Source organism: Poecile atricapillus, chromosome 9, assembly GCF_030490865.1.
Source record: "Poecile atricapillus isolate bPoeAtr1 chromosome 9, bPoeAtr1.hap1, whole genome shotgun sequence".
Lineage (NCBI taxonomy): Eukaryota > Metazoa > Chordata > Aves > Passeriformes > Paridae > Poecile > Poecile atricapillus.
Genome location: NC_081257.1, coordinates 17,905,138 through 17,919,217, shown reverse-complemented (window position 1 = coordinate 17,919,217; position 14,080 = coordinate 17,905,138). Strand labels below are relative to the sequence as shown.

At 43.5% G+C, this 14,080-nt stretch overlaps 1 long non-coding RNA gene across 2 annotated transcripts in view; it reads left to right on the top strand.

The window, feature by feature from the left end:
• The window catches only part of LOC131582102 (uncharacterized), a 50,321-nt gene that overhangs the window by 20,709 nt on the left and 15,532 nt on the right, over nt 1-14,080 (top strand). The window lies entirely within an intron of this gene.

Here is a 14,080-nt window from a genome sequence, read left to right as displayed (position 1 = left end):
TGTGTTATATAGCACATACAAATTCTGCATGATTTTTTTCCTGTAGTGGCAATTCTATTCATGTTTTAGAGAACTGGTCCTCTGTATCCAGCATACATTAATGTGATCAATAGAGATATTTTCCACATTCCATTGCAAATATTTATAAACTACACACCAATGCAATTTACTCTAAAATGTATTTTCTGTCACAAGGGTTTCCTGTTCGTCATGGTATTTATCCAACTGGAAAACACTGAAAAATGGGAATGTGTTAACAGAACAAGCTAGAAGGATACAAATCATCTTCTTTCTTCCCCTCTGTGGGAATAACGTGAATATTTATAGATCCGGGAAGCTTACAGGAGTCTGTAATAAGTAAGAGCTGAGCCATTCTTTGTGCTGATGCCATTTCTTGCTCTGACCTCAACATCCATCCGTTAGCAGCTGTAGCACCAAGGAGACTGAATCAAATCAGTCATCTGTATTTAAACCAAATTTGTGGGCATGTTTTCCATTAAAATTGCAGCTGAGCAGGAACAAAGTTGCAGAGCCCCACCAGGGTAGTGCTGTTAGCAGCACATGGCAAAAAAGACCCTTGAATGCCATTGACCTGGGGAGAGGGGAGAAGGTGGCTCCTTGTTTTTAGACATTGCTGTGAAGTTGCCTAGGTCAAACACAAGACCAATTTGACAGCCTTGTCTGGGACAGCCAGCAGTGCTCCCACGTGGAATTTAGCAGTGTTCCCAGGCCTTGGAAGCTGTCATCTTTTGCTGAACTGTTTTATGTGGACGGTGGGTAGGGTTTTATGAGAAGTGAAAGCATGCTGATAACACAAAAGAGGAGGTTCCAGTGAGCTCCTCTCGCTTATTGAAGCCAACTGATGGAGCGGGGAAAGGAGGAGGGTTAACACAATCCAGTGGGAAAGCAGAGAGCAGAAAAAGCACTTCAAAGCAAAGGCTGAGCAGGGGTCAGGAGCAGTGTCAGGTCCAAAGAGAAATGGAGAGGGGAAAACCTGAACTCCCCACGACTTCCCTGACAAAGAGAGCAGTGTCGGGTATTAGAGGGAAGAGGGGAGGCTGGCTAAAATGGACACACCACAGGGAAAAGAGAAATCTGGAAGTAAGAAATCTCACGGTGATTTTAAAAGTGGGGAAAGGGAAAAAGGACAAGGAGGGTATCTCAAGAAAAGAACAGTGAAAGCTGTCACGCTGTCTTGTCTGTTCTGGGTTTCCAGGAAGCAGGTTGGAGCAGAGTTCCAAAAGAGAGTGGGAATGTGCACATGTCTTGTAAGAGGAGATGCAAGTTTGGGGTTTAGCCTAGCTCATTCTTCATATAACCCTGTCATGCAAAGGTCACATTTGAGTTTGTTGTTCTTGGCTTCAGGACTGAGGGCCTAATTCTGACTGGGACAAAAGTCACTCTTGCCGTAATATGTGAACAACCTAAGTAAAAGCTGCAGGACAGATCCTCAATTCCTTATTCATATATATAGCCAAAACTAATCAATAGAATATATTTAAAGACGCACTTGGGATCATAAGTCTTATAAAACCCTTCTAGAATGTTTGGCTTTTACCAAAGTGTTTTGCCTGAGGATGATGCATGGGCACAAAGCAGCTGCATCCTACAGCAGTAAATGGTCATAGAGGAACTGGGAAGTTGACTGCTATAAAATGTGCTTCATAAAATTATATGTTGTCTCAGGATGGAGGCAAAGCAGCCTCAAGCAAAGAACATAGGGCAGGAAGAATAGATTGTGTTAAATCTGGCTTTGGAAGGGGAGAGGAAATAAGCGTCAAGTGTGACACAAGATGCACTGGGGTCACATCTCCACAGCTGACTGCTGTGCCCACATGCAAGGGCTGGTAGGAAGTGGGCTGTAGGGCCACACATGCAGCTTCCCAGCAGGAATGACAAGCATTCCCTTCAGGAGAAGTCTGACTAGCTGATACCAAAGCAGAGAGGAGGTTCCTACTGACTTGCGCTGAAGTGCTGGCCCTTTGCCTGGTTGTTGGCAAGCTGCTTGGCAAGCTGTCAGGGAGTCTGGGTTTCCAGGGCTTGCTGGCTCAGTGCCTCTCAGCCTTTCAGGCTGCTCCTGGCTCTGGTATCTGCAGGTTTAGGGTAGATGTGTCCCAGCAGCTGCCTGGGTTGAGGGTGCCCAGCTCCATGGTTTCCACTTTGGAGAAGCAGCAGTTTGGCAACCTCTGCTGCGCTCTTCTGACAGCCTGGGAACGGGCTTGGGGACACCTGGCTCCCTCTCAGATTACTGGAAAGAAAAGAGGAGTGCCTGGCAGCTCAAGGGACCAAAAAATGGGAATCTCAGCTGTTGTCTAATTTGGAAAAACTTAATATTGTTTTGATGGGTTTTCTTTCTCATTTCCTCTCTGTAAAGAATGCTCTAATTTTCGATCTTCTCTCCAAAACAGAACGATGATAATTTTATTCCAAACTTCCCATGGACTAAGTTTCAGTCATTCTACCCTCCAGATTAATCAGATTTTCTCTTGCATGTCTGTTGTCCAGACCACAGTCTCTGTTTTTCTGTGCTTGTCCAACTGATCCCTCTGGCCTAGAACAACCTGTCCAAAACCTGACGTTTTCCTCTTGCTGGTGTGGGTTTCCTAGCTCAGGTCTCTGCCTTTCCTTGCTACCATGGGAAGTGGTAACATGCTTGAGAATCTCGTCTGTGCCCTGGGTGATGTGTCTTGTCCTGGAATTGCCAGTCTAGTGCCTGCAGTAACTCACTGCAATCTTAATCTGCAGCTCTTGGGAGCGGGTGAGGTTTGCACCTTAGGCATGCTCTGGAGAGGATGCTCTGGAGAGTCTCTGCTGTATCAAAACCAGAAAGGCTTTGATCTAAGAATGCCCCTCCACATTAAGAAATACAGTTATTAAATGCCCTCCATTTCAGGGGGTCTGTGATGGAGCTTTTGGGAACTTCAGTTAGTAAGTCAGGTTGGTGTGTCATGGGTGCCTCATCTCACACTGCAGTATTGCTTTTAAGCAAACTGTTAAAAAATAATGCTTTTAAAAGAAACAAATGCTACTTCAGGTGAATGTTGTGTCCTGAGGTACCCCAAAGAATAACGCTGCTCCAAATTCCTGCTTGGTGTGTGGTGAGGAGACCAGGACAAGCTTGGGACTTTCTATTATGAGACCTGAGCCACTGCCACTGGTGAGAAATGGAGTAAGAAGGGTGGAAGGGAGTCTGTAACAAAACAGGGGCAAGGCTGCTGTCTGAAACAGGCCCTTTACATAACCTGGGGTGTCAGCAATACTTTTGCTGGGGTTTATTTTAATGGCTCTAGTAGTTAGAACTGATTGGCAGCAGCAGAACTCACACCCTGCCTTGGAGGGGTGGTCTGGAGCAGGCAGTGGCACTGTGAACCTCTGTGGGAAATAGCAAAAGTAAGAAGACTTTTAGAAGCTGTGAAAATAGGTCTTAGAAAAGAAAAAGCAGAGAGCTTAGAGCTAGCTGCAGCTGCAAGTCCTGACAGTAAAGAAGATGCAATAATACAATATGCAAGGACATGAAACAACAGTTGAGTTTTAGGCTTGGCTAAGATAGACCTTAAGACTGCAAAAAAATATGCTTATCAAGGTAGTGTAGAAGATTTTAAGCTTAATAACAGAGTATTGTGTATTGTTAATAGAAAGCAAACAAGCAAGCACTGTTTGAAGAAGGTGTACGTATACTTTTAGTGATTGGATAGAACAATTATGTGTAAGCTTTAGCAATATGCTGTTGGCTGAAAAACTTTTAAAATGTTCTGTAACAAAGAGATCTTTGGCTGTTCGTGGAGAGATGAGCTTGTGCCATCTCCTGAGCCTGTAGCTGAGACTGGCACCCGAAATAAAAGCTCATGACGCGTCACCCGGTGGTCCCGTCCCATTTGTGAGAAAATACCCTGCCCCAGCATGCCCAGCCCCAAGGGCACTGTGTTCCACTTGTTCCCCCCTTGCCCTTTGGCTCCTGCTCTCCCTGCTGAGCCTGCTAAAAAGGCCTCCAACTACTTCCAATTGCATAAAGTAGTTTTAAAGCCCCAACTCCAAAAGTGAGGGCTTTGCACCAGGCCAGACATTGTCCCTGCGGCTGGGAACCATCGGCCACCTCATTCGGCCACTGCTGCCTGTCAGTGGTGGCTGCTCTGTCACAGCTCACAGGGCTCTGTGCTGCACAGATCTGCATCCCCACCACAGCTGCACATCACCCAGAGGTGCTCAGAGACCTTTGGGTGTCCCCATGTCACCCATGTGCTCCTCAATCCTCAGGTTTCTTTGCTTTAAAGGGAGCAGCGCTGTGTAAAATTGAGCAGTCCAAGGACAGATCCAGTTGAAGCCAAATTAAATTGTAACTTCTGACGTGGTGAAAAAGCACTCCCCTTTCCATTTTTATGTTTTACCTGCAAAAAAGGGCATGTGAATGATAAAGTACAGATTGAGTTTGTTCATGTTAGAAGAAATCTGGGGATTGGTGGGTTGTCTGAGGGATGGATACATACACAAGCAAACAAGGGCTGTGGAAAGGTGGGAAACTGGATGAGAAGAAGTAAAATTGTGTGGAGGAGAGCTGGGATGATCTCCCATCCCCAGCAGAAAGAACAGTTCTCTAGTCCCTGCAATTACTGCACATAAAATCATAGCTAAATAATCTCAGAGGAGCTCAGAGAGGGAGATTCAGAGAAGTGTAAATTACCATAGTTTCAAAAATCTACAGTTCTTGAAAGAATAGCAAGTCCTACAGAGAATGGCAGCAGTGAGAACAGCTCTCTTCCTTCTGTGCAACATAACTACACAGGGATGGTTTTTGTGCTGTAGGGTTTTAAGTCACGTGCTGAAGTCTGAGATGTCCAAAAGTGAATGGGGTTTATGCATCTGATTTCAGGAACAGGATTTTGCACTCCCTAAGATCAAACATTCATTTCAGAAATGGTTACTCAGGGAAAGTATGATTGCACACCTCACACTTGCAGAAGTTTCAGTTGCATGTGTTTGTCAATTAAAAGTTGCAGAATGCAAACACAGCTTTGGGGTACCCATCTGTGAGCTCTGTGTGTCTCGACACACAGGGAGATGTTAATTCTGTTTCTGATGGCCTCTAAGCAGCTGTGTGCCTGCTTGCAGCAGCTTCCTAAAATGTAGTTACAGAGATGTATCTGGAGTCTCCCCAGTTCTTCTGAGGCATGGGATAACAAAAATGCCTCTTACAATGGTCTTACTATAAATACACTTGAGCTCACTGCTTTGCAATTCAAAAACAGGCAGTAATAAAACACTCCTGGAATGTAGAAGCTCTTTCTCCACCCTGACAGTAAACTCTTGAATTAATTGCACATTGCATTTAATTCTTTTATTGCAACAGAAAGTAAGTTCAGCTGATGTTCTCATTTAAGCAAAATATCAGTGTCACTTTTTTCTACTCTGTGGTGCTGCATCCATCCTTAGTCTCCAGGATACTTCTTGATGCAATTGGGTTTGGGTTGTTCACTGGTTGGTCTTTATGACCTTCCTTCTATTCCAGTGGTTTGGTTCCTGGGGCAGCAAAAAGTTTGTCTGTGGACAGGTCATGGTGGCATTCTGTCTGTTCCCTTCTCCCCTCTGTCATTGCCCTCTGCTCCCTCTTCTGTTTCTTCTTCCTTTGCAATGGCTGTTTAAGGAAGGGGCCACTGATGCTTACAATACACTGCACCCTCAGCCCAGATAGCTGCTCTTCATCTTCTAGAATTGCTGTGTAGTGCTGAAAGAATGCAAGCAATATTTATGGTGTTGGGTACTACAATAGCAGCCAGAGGTCCAAAGCAAACACAAGAGCCTTTGTGCTTCCCATCATGCAAACGGAAATATCAAAATGCAGAAGACAAGCATTGAGTTGGGGAATGTCCAGTCACTGGGAGTTTCCCACTTCTTAAGCAGTTGCATTTTGAGACTGGCATTCTCTCTGTAGAACTGGAGTAATAATTTCCTCTGTCCATGTTGTGTTTAAATCTCTGTTGCGTGTTAAAAGTTTGTCTATTCTTGTGTTGAGCAACCATAAACAACATTTCATTTCACATTTTCTTTTTATATCTCCTTTTCTCTGAGATGGTGTTTCCAAACATTCACTTTCTGCTCACCTCCCTCTCTTTTGTTTAAGCACAGACCCACAGCAAATCCACCAATCCCAAACCAGCCATTATACCTTTTTTTCCTCTTGAGGGATGCATTTATGTGTGTAGCAAGGTCACCAAGCTCACTAAATGCTTCTTGTTTAAAAATCTGTGTTATTGCTTACAGTTACATAACCAGACGTAAAAATGGCTGAAACACCTTTCAAAACATCATTGGAAACCTGTGCTTTACCTTCTGTTTTTTTAGGGAAACCAGACTTAAAAGAGTGTGCTCTCTTCCTCTGGAAAGGTTTTGTTTTTATGTTGATCTAAGATGAGGTGTACTTTTCTTGAGGGTAGGTTAATGCACTGCAGGACTTGGGACAGCCCAAAGCTCTGGGGGTCTGGAAAAGTCAACCATGGACTCACGAATTTTATCTACAAAAAGCTGCTTAATTCTCAACAGACTCAAATAAGAAGTATTTTATAGAGCAGGACTTAGACCACAGGAGCAGAGAGTGAAAGATTAAGGCTTGTTTCAGTCTTGGAGAGACTCTTCTAAGTAGGCAAAGACAAGAGATCACAGAAATTAAAGGATGGCTCTAATGGGGTGTTAGTCAGCCTCTCCTGCACATTCTGAATCTTCAGCTGCCAAAAGCTAAGAGTATTCCCATCCTGAAAAACTGAGTTGTAATGCAAAACCCCACTATCCTTAACAGAGAAATTCACAACTCTTACCCTGATCATTTTCTATATTTTATTATGAGGCCTTTACATCTCTCAGCTGTTGGGGTGACCACAGTGAAACAGTTGAAGTGCAGTGACACTTCAGAGTTCATTTGGGAAGCTGAAGTTGTATTGTCAGCTTAGTGATAAAGCAAAAAAGCTAAAACATTGTCTTTCTTTTCCGAAGAGACCAGTTTTGTGTTTAAAAAAAATAAAGAAGTCTCGCAATTAAAGTAGGGGACTGAAGGCACTGCAGATACTGAGATCATGTCCTGCCCTGTGGGAGAGAAGGACTCTCTTGCCCTGAGAATTGAGCAAAGCCTACCAATAGTGTATATTTGACCTTTATCTTTCTGGAGACCAATGATGACAAGGGATACTCAGAGTTCCCATTCCAAGCACAGCCTTGTTCAAGACTCCATGGGTGAACATGAACCATAATTGGTGTTTTTACCTATAAAATAGCTCAGCTGAAGAGCAGATTCTTGGCTTGGCTTTTTCCCAGCCTACAGGGTACAGTTCACTTGAGGTGAAGAACATCAACCATTGCTCTCTGCCAGCAGAGTGCTTGGGAAATAGCCTACACCTGGTTACCAGAAATCTTTGACAGATCTTTTCCATCGGTTAAAGACTACATGAAGACCTGCATTTTTCTGAATCTGGTGTAGGAAGTGTATGAGAAACGTTTGAAAAGGCTACCTGGCAGTTAATGCTGGTAAACTTTATTTTAAAGCCTTTGGGCTCCAATGTTGCATTAGTTACAGATGTCATGAGGACAAAACCAAATGTCAACAGGTTCTTAGAGAAGGGCAGTAAAGCCTTAGGTACATTTTGTTACCTTAAGATGGATTTTTGTCTTTGTGGCACTCTTACACAAACAGGAAAATCAGATGTTGAATAGGATGTGATTCTCATATTAAAAAAAAATAAGAAGGAAGCAGCATCTACAGCAGATAAAACAGGTGAAATGTTTTTCCCTTTCTGCGTTATTGTTGCTGAAACTGGGGGGTTTAATTTGTTGTTTTTTGGGTTTTTTTTCTTTGCAAATACATAGGAAGAGAGTGTTTGGCACAAAACTTAGTCTTGTACCCCAAACATATATGATGAGCTCCAATAAGTTGTAGATGTATTTGACTGGGAGTAAAGTTGCAGATTGTGCCCTATGTTAAGCAAGCAACATACTTTGGACAAAAGCAGTATTTAGAAATGGAACTTTCAAGGTCCTTCTGAGCTCTTAAATCTTTTTGTCTCTGACAGGTGTGTTGACACAGAACGTGCTTATTGAGATCTTGCAAGGTGTAACAATATTAATATTTGTTAGGGTTTTGTACAAAAATATTGCTGCCTGAAAATTGGTTTGGAAATATTTATTCCTTATATAGTAACATGACTAAAAATGGCACTTCAGGAAACTATGAAAACTCCTCCTTACTATGTTTTTCCATGGCTGCTGTTTCATTTTGGATTGGACATAGGAAGAACCCACAAGATTACCTGATGATGCCAGAAGAACACAATCCTCTTTCACCTTTTCTTGCACTGTTAATGGTAAAGTATGAATCACAGTTACTGCTGGGCACGCCTTCATAATGATGTATGGTGGTTCGGACGTGCGTATCTGTAATTAATGAGAGGGAGTTGCATGGCTAATTCCCTGTGCACTGCTGACATCCTGTCTGCAGCTTTGTCCCTGATCTTTTACTTACGTGCCTCCAACAGCCGGTTATTGCATTACATCCTCATATTATATAAATAAAGCTTTGACCTTTGTCCTTTGCAACGTTGGTTCAGTGCAGTCTTAATTCGATTTAGAAAAGAAGCCTGAGCATTAAAACCTTTTGAATCTCCTTAAACACCTCAAACGTTGATGGGACTATTTCTGCTTAAGAGAAAGCACTAAGGCTAAGAAATTGCATTCTAGCTTTTTGTCATTGACAAATGAGTGCGTGTTCCTTCACATTGAAACTATGCAGGAAGCCCTCTCTGGGCAGGGAGTACACATCCTCCTCTGCATTGCAAGGCAGCATGGGTCTACAGAAACTATTAGCAGTACAGTATTTTGTTTATTATTTCATCAAACAATTCTGAAACAATAACCCTTCCGAGGCAAATAACCCTCTCCCTGCTGCAGGCAAATCTCCAGCATTTTTCTGGATTTTCCTCACTACCATATTCTATAACTTATTTGAGGCTTGTGTTTCTGCATCCCCCCTGATAAAGCCAGGCTGACACCAGAAATATTGCAGTGCATTAAGACAGACACCAGCCTGTGGGTGTTGGAAGCTCAGGTGCTCTCCAGGAAAGGTCTAATTTCTTTTTCCTATCACCATCCGTGTGGCTGTGCTGGGGTTTTTGCAATGTATGTGTTAAAAGTGGAGGCAAGTGGGGTGCTTTTGTCTCTGAGTGTCTAAACCCTGTTACTGATGAGCTTCAGTTCCCCATTGATTGAAATGGGCATAAAGGTGCTCAGTTTTCTTCTGTGGATACTGTGGGATAAAACCATTAAAGATTTGGAGTATTAGACCTATTCACAATCTGACTTTTATTAAAATCATCATGACTGTAACATGCGAGTATCTCTGTGCAAATCCGAGCAAAAGAAATTTTTTTATAATGATGGAGATAGAGATCCTCTAATTATCTGGGACAACTCAAATTAGCACCACAAATATCTGCTGTAAGTTGAGACTGCATGATGTGAAGTATAATTGATTTTTAATATGGTAGGGCACAACTGCTGTTAAGTTATGTACAATGTCATTTTCTCCTGCTGGATGTTTAGCAGTGTTTTGAAGAAACCTGCATGTGATTTATACCATTGCTAGAGATTTGGGGGAGCAGAAGCCTGGGAGAAACAAGAAAAGGAAAACAAACAGTTTGCTTGAATTTTTCATCCATTGCCACTTCCACTTTTTTCTTGTTTAGTGAGAACTGGCTTTAAATCAATTTTATATTCTTTGTAGGTTTTAATCTGAATGCAGTTACAAAATCAGAACTAAGAATTTTTATTCTGTATTTTATTCTTCATTTCAGATTTTTACCCTTAGTAGAGAAAAAAGGATTCCTAGCAAACCTATGCTTCTCCTCCTTTGGGAGAAGTAAAATAAACCACGAGCACTGATAAGCTGATTTACTCCCCCTGCCCCTCATTTTTGGGACAATTATGTGTAATCAGTGATTGCATGAAGCTGCCTGGATTCCATGTAAATGATACATCTTTGGCATATGGGAGTTTTTGTATTCTTCTATGCTTGGGAGAGGAAGGATACAGAGAGCTTTTGTACCTCAGTTGCACCAAATTGAATATTTCTTTAATCACCCTGGAGAGGAATGCACTTGATTGCATTCTGCAAGTTGTGAATTACTGTTTTTGGGTAGACCTGGTGGGCAATGAATGACCTGGCTCCTCACTGCCACTACCCAGCCACCCCCTCAAAAGCACCAGCTCTTCCCCCTTGGGCAAGACCTGCTCCACAGCAGCAGCAATAGTGCAACAGTCAAAAGAAAAGAATGTGAGGGAGCAGCCATTAATAACAAAGCTGGCAGCCCCCTGTGAGGAGACCTATGTTCACATGAAAATCTCCAAAGTAATGAAGCCTTGCTTCATTTCAAGACTTTACAGGTAATTGCACAGAGGGTGATTTCCAGGTAAAGATATTTTTTTTCTCCCCTGAATGAAGGGCAAATACTTTCTATTTAAAAACAGACAAAAAGCCCAAACTGTCAAAGAATTAGCACCTAGTGCAGAAGTTTAATGCTTGTGGTTTTTCCCTAATAAGATGGTAAAAATACTGAAACTCTTATATGAAGATTATTAATCCTCCAGACACAGGAAACTGATGACAGCTTGTGACTATTTCTGTATATAGTTATGTAGTGACATATTTAATTTTGAAGTCTAGCAAATCTGAACCTTTCCCTCCCCTTTTTCATTTACAGAAAACAGAAAAGGTAAGGCCAGAACTAAAGGAAGAGATATTGTGCTGTCATCAATTTAGACATTTTCCTGGGAAATATTATGAAAAATACTAAGGAGAAAAAACACATTTCTTCATTTTAGTATGCTCAATTTTCACTCATAAACTCCAAGATTAAAGTAGTCACTTTAATTAATCTAGTCTCAATCCTCAGACAAGAACAGCGGAGAGGAGCCTTGTTCTGCTGGGGTATTAAATTGACAGAGTCAGAGTGAGTACCAGAAGGCTCAGAGGAATCACAATCCTTGGCCTTGGTTTATGAGCTACTTTGCAATTTGACAAGTGTAATGCCAATTTGACAAATGTACTGATGCAACTGTGTTTTCTGACAGTGGGGAGAAAGGAGTTAAGCTGCTGCTGCTGCTGCTTTCCCTCTGCAGAGAGAGCAGTGATGCACCTGCAGCTAGCCTTTCCCTGGTGCTGGGAACAGAAGGGATGAGCTCCCAGGAGGCAGAAGGGGTAATGCCATTAGCGAGGAGCAAGGAATGCTCAGCCTATGTTTGCTACTAGAAAGTGATGTGTGACATTCTAAACCAGCAGGATGAACACATCTCATTCCTACTGAGCTCTACAAGTGCGTGGGGGCAGAGCTTTGCCCATCCTATTTTCATTGAATCCATGTGTTAGAGGCTTTGTTTTCACAGTGGTCAGCAATATCTCTGGATATACATGTCTGCACAACACAGGTGCAAGCATTTGCTTTATCAGCCCCATCTGGAAGCGAGGCAGCTCGGGCTGGGAGCTGTGCTTTGAGTGCTGAGGAGTGGAACTCGGGCTGGGTGACACAAACAGAAGGGACTTCCCAGCTGCAAAGCCTTCACATCTGATGGGACCCAAGCGAGTGCAGGGCTGCCTCTGCCCATATGTGTAGCTGTATCAAATGAAAACATGAATCCAGTTAATTTTCACACACTTGTTACAGCTTCCCCTGCCTCGGTGGAGGCCTCTGAGAGACCTCCTCCTCCTTGATCTTGCTGGGAAAGCCTGGATTTATGACGACTTCAGCTGTTCCTTGGATGCACACTGGGGTGCCAGACATGGGACAGTGGCTTCATCGCAGCATCAAGGAGAGAGATGAGCCAGGCTGGGGGCAGATTCAGCCTCATCAATCCGTATTGTCATCTTAATTTATCAGCCACTGCCACAGAGAACAGGGAGCCTGATAGAAGGGAAAGGCTCTTTTAAAGAAGGACCCAGGAGGACATAAAATGTCTTAAATTGGGAGGAAGGGCTTAGCTGTCAATCAGTGCTTTCCTGCTCACAGTGTTCCTGGCATGGCTTTCTAGATAAGCTCATCACCAAGTACGGTATCTGGGATGGGAAGTGATTTGTCTTTCCAGTTTGATGCTTGCTCTTTTAACCGGAACCAAGAAAGAGGAAAATGTCAGTGATTTCTCAGATGTGTACTAAATGTGCAGGTTGTGATTATTTTTTATTTTTTCCTGGGAGTATCTGGGGTCTGTTGGAAGCAGCAGCTCGGTGCTGTGCTATTGCAGCAGGTACTCAAACATCAGGAGAGGAAAGCAAAGAAGGGGAAAGTTGCTTGGCTGTGCACAGGGATCTGTGAGTCCCACCTGGGTTCGGGGTGCCAGGGTGTGGTGCTGTGCCAGTGTGCTGGCCCCAGGTGCTGGGACTGGGCCCTCCTTCTGTGCATGGCTGTCTGGGACAATGGCCCCAACCTGGCCAGTGAATCAGAGCCCGGACTCACCCTGCAATCAGCGCCGCAGAGCTCGGGAAATGAGCCACCTGCCCTGCTTCCTCTCATTTAATGGGTTTATTTTTAAGTGGAAAAGGCTGTGAGATTTGTTCCTTCTTCTCAGGAACTTAATGTCCTCTGGAAATCCCTGAAGGATGGGGTGAGGTATGAGCAGCCCCAGGGATCTTCCTTTGGGATCCACATCCTGGTATCTTCATTCAGCACCGGAACCAAAGCTGAGTCTGTTCATGGGATACACACAAACCAATCTACCGAGAGCCTGGCAGAATCTGCTGATGCTGTCTGAGCTTCCTTCCCCCATGTTCCCAAAGAGAGCAGTGGAAACTGCTGCTGAACAAAAAAACCCCAGGTCCTGGCTCTGCTGAGCCTGTGTTGGCCACATCTGCATCAGTGACTGTCACCGTGGTCCTGGTGAGCAGTGAGGCTCTCAGGCTGGGAGGCAGCACTGTTGCAGTCAGTTTAGTCTGGGCTTTTGCTGAGATCTACAGTTTTAGATAGTAAGCCTGCCTCACTGCAGATTTGTGACCATGCACTCTGACACTTCTACTGGACATTTTGTGTGAGGAGACTGAAACTGAGGTCTGTCCATGGAGCAGTGGATCTTCCTCCATGGGGTTATTCCTTTCATGGACAGTATTTAAGATGTTCACAGACTGTCAACTAGCACAAAATAATCCATCTCAGACACTGAATTTGATTTTCAAGAATATTCCTTTGTAAAACAGGCCCAGAAACATCAAGGCAGTCTAACATGGTGGATGTTTATTTTCCATACTTTGAAATTTTCCACACTTTGTTTGTGCTCTTCTATTCAGTGACTTCTCTGTCTCCATCCCACACTTTGTTTCTCTGTGGGAAGACATGATCTAAGCACTGCCTGGGTGCTGCAGGTCTGGATCTGGTGCTGTACCCAAGTGAGATGTCTCCATGTGGTGATGCTCTTTTGGGGAGCTGAAGTGGTTTGTCTGTGGCCAGCATTGCTCTGTGCAGACATGCTGGTTTCCTCATCTATCTGCCTTGGGGGTCTCCAGAACACTTCTGCATTACCTGGTGTACACATGCCTATGTTTGCAAAACACCAGCAATAATTAATGATAAAGTAGGAAACAAAGGAATGCCTCTAAGATCCTTTCTTAGAGCAGTTCAAGGCCTATCCAGGCTTACAGCCCCCTCCTTTTATTCTACTCTTCTCTCTAGATATACTAATTTACTTTAGCACCAATTAATCCATGTGTTTCAACCTGCCTGCCCATCCTCTATTTTTTTTCTCCAGGTTAGAATAGCTCTGGGAGGTGGGTCTTTAACTCTCACTGAACTTTTGCCAAACCAGAAGTGTTCTCAGAGAGGAATGTCGAGTGCTTAGGTACAATTAATTATAGTCAGAAAGAGAATAAATAGTACACCACCACATGTGTCAGAACAAAACCTGTCTGTGTGGTGTTTGGGTAGGTTTTAACCACGGTTCCACTTAAAGGATTATATTGCTTTCTGTGGGGAGAGGGAGGGAAGGGGGGCTCTCTCAAAGCTGGAAATGATGCAAACAATTTCATTTCACCTCTGCACAGCTGTGAGTGTAGGTAACTGGAGAAATT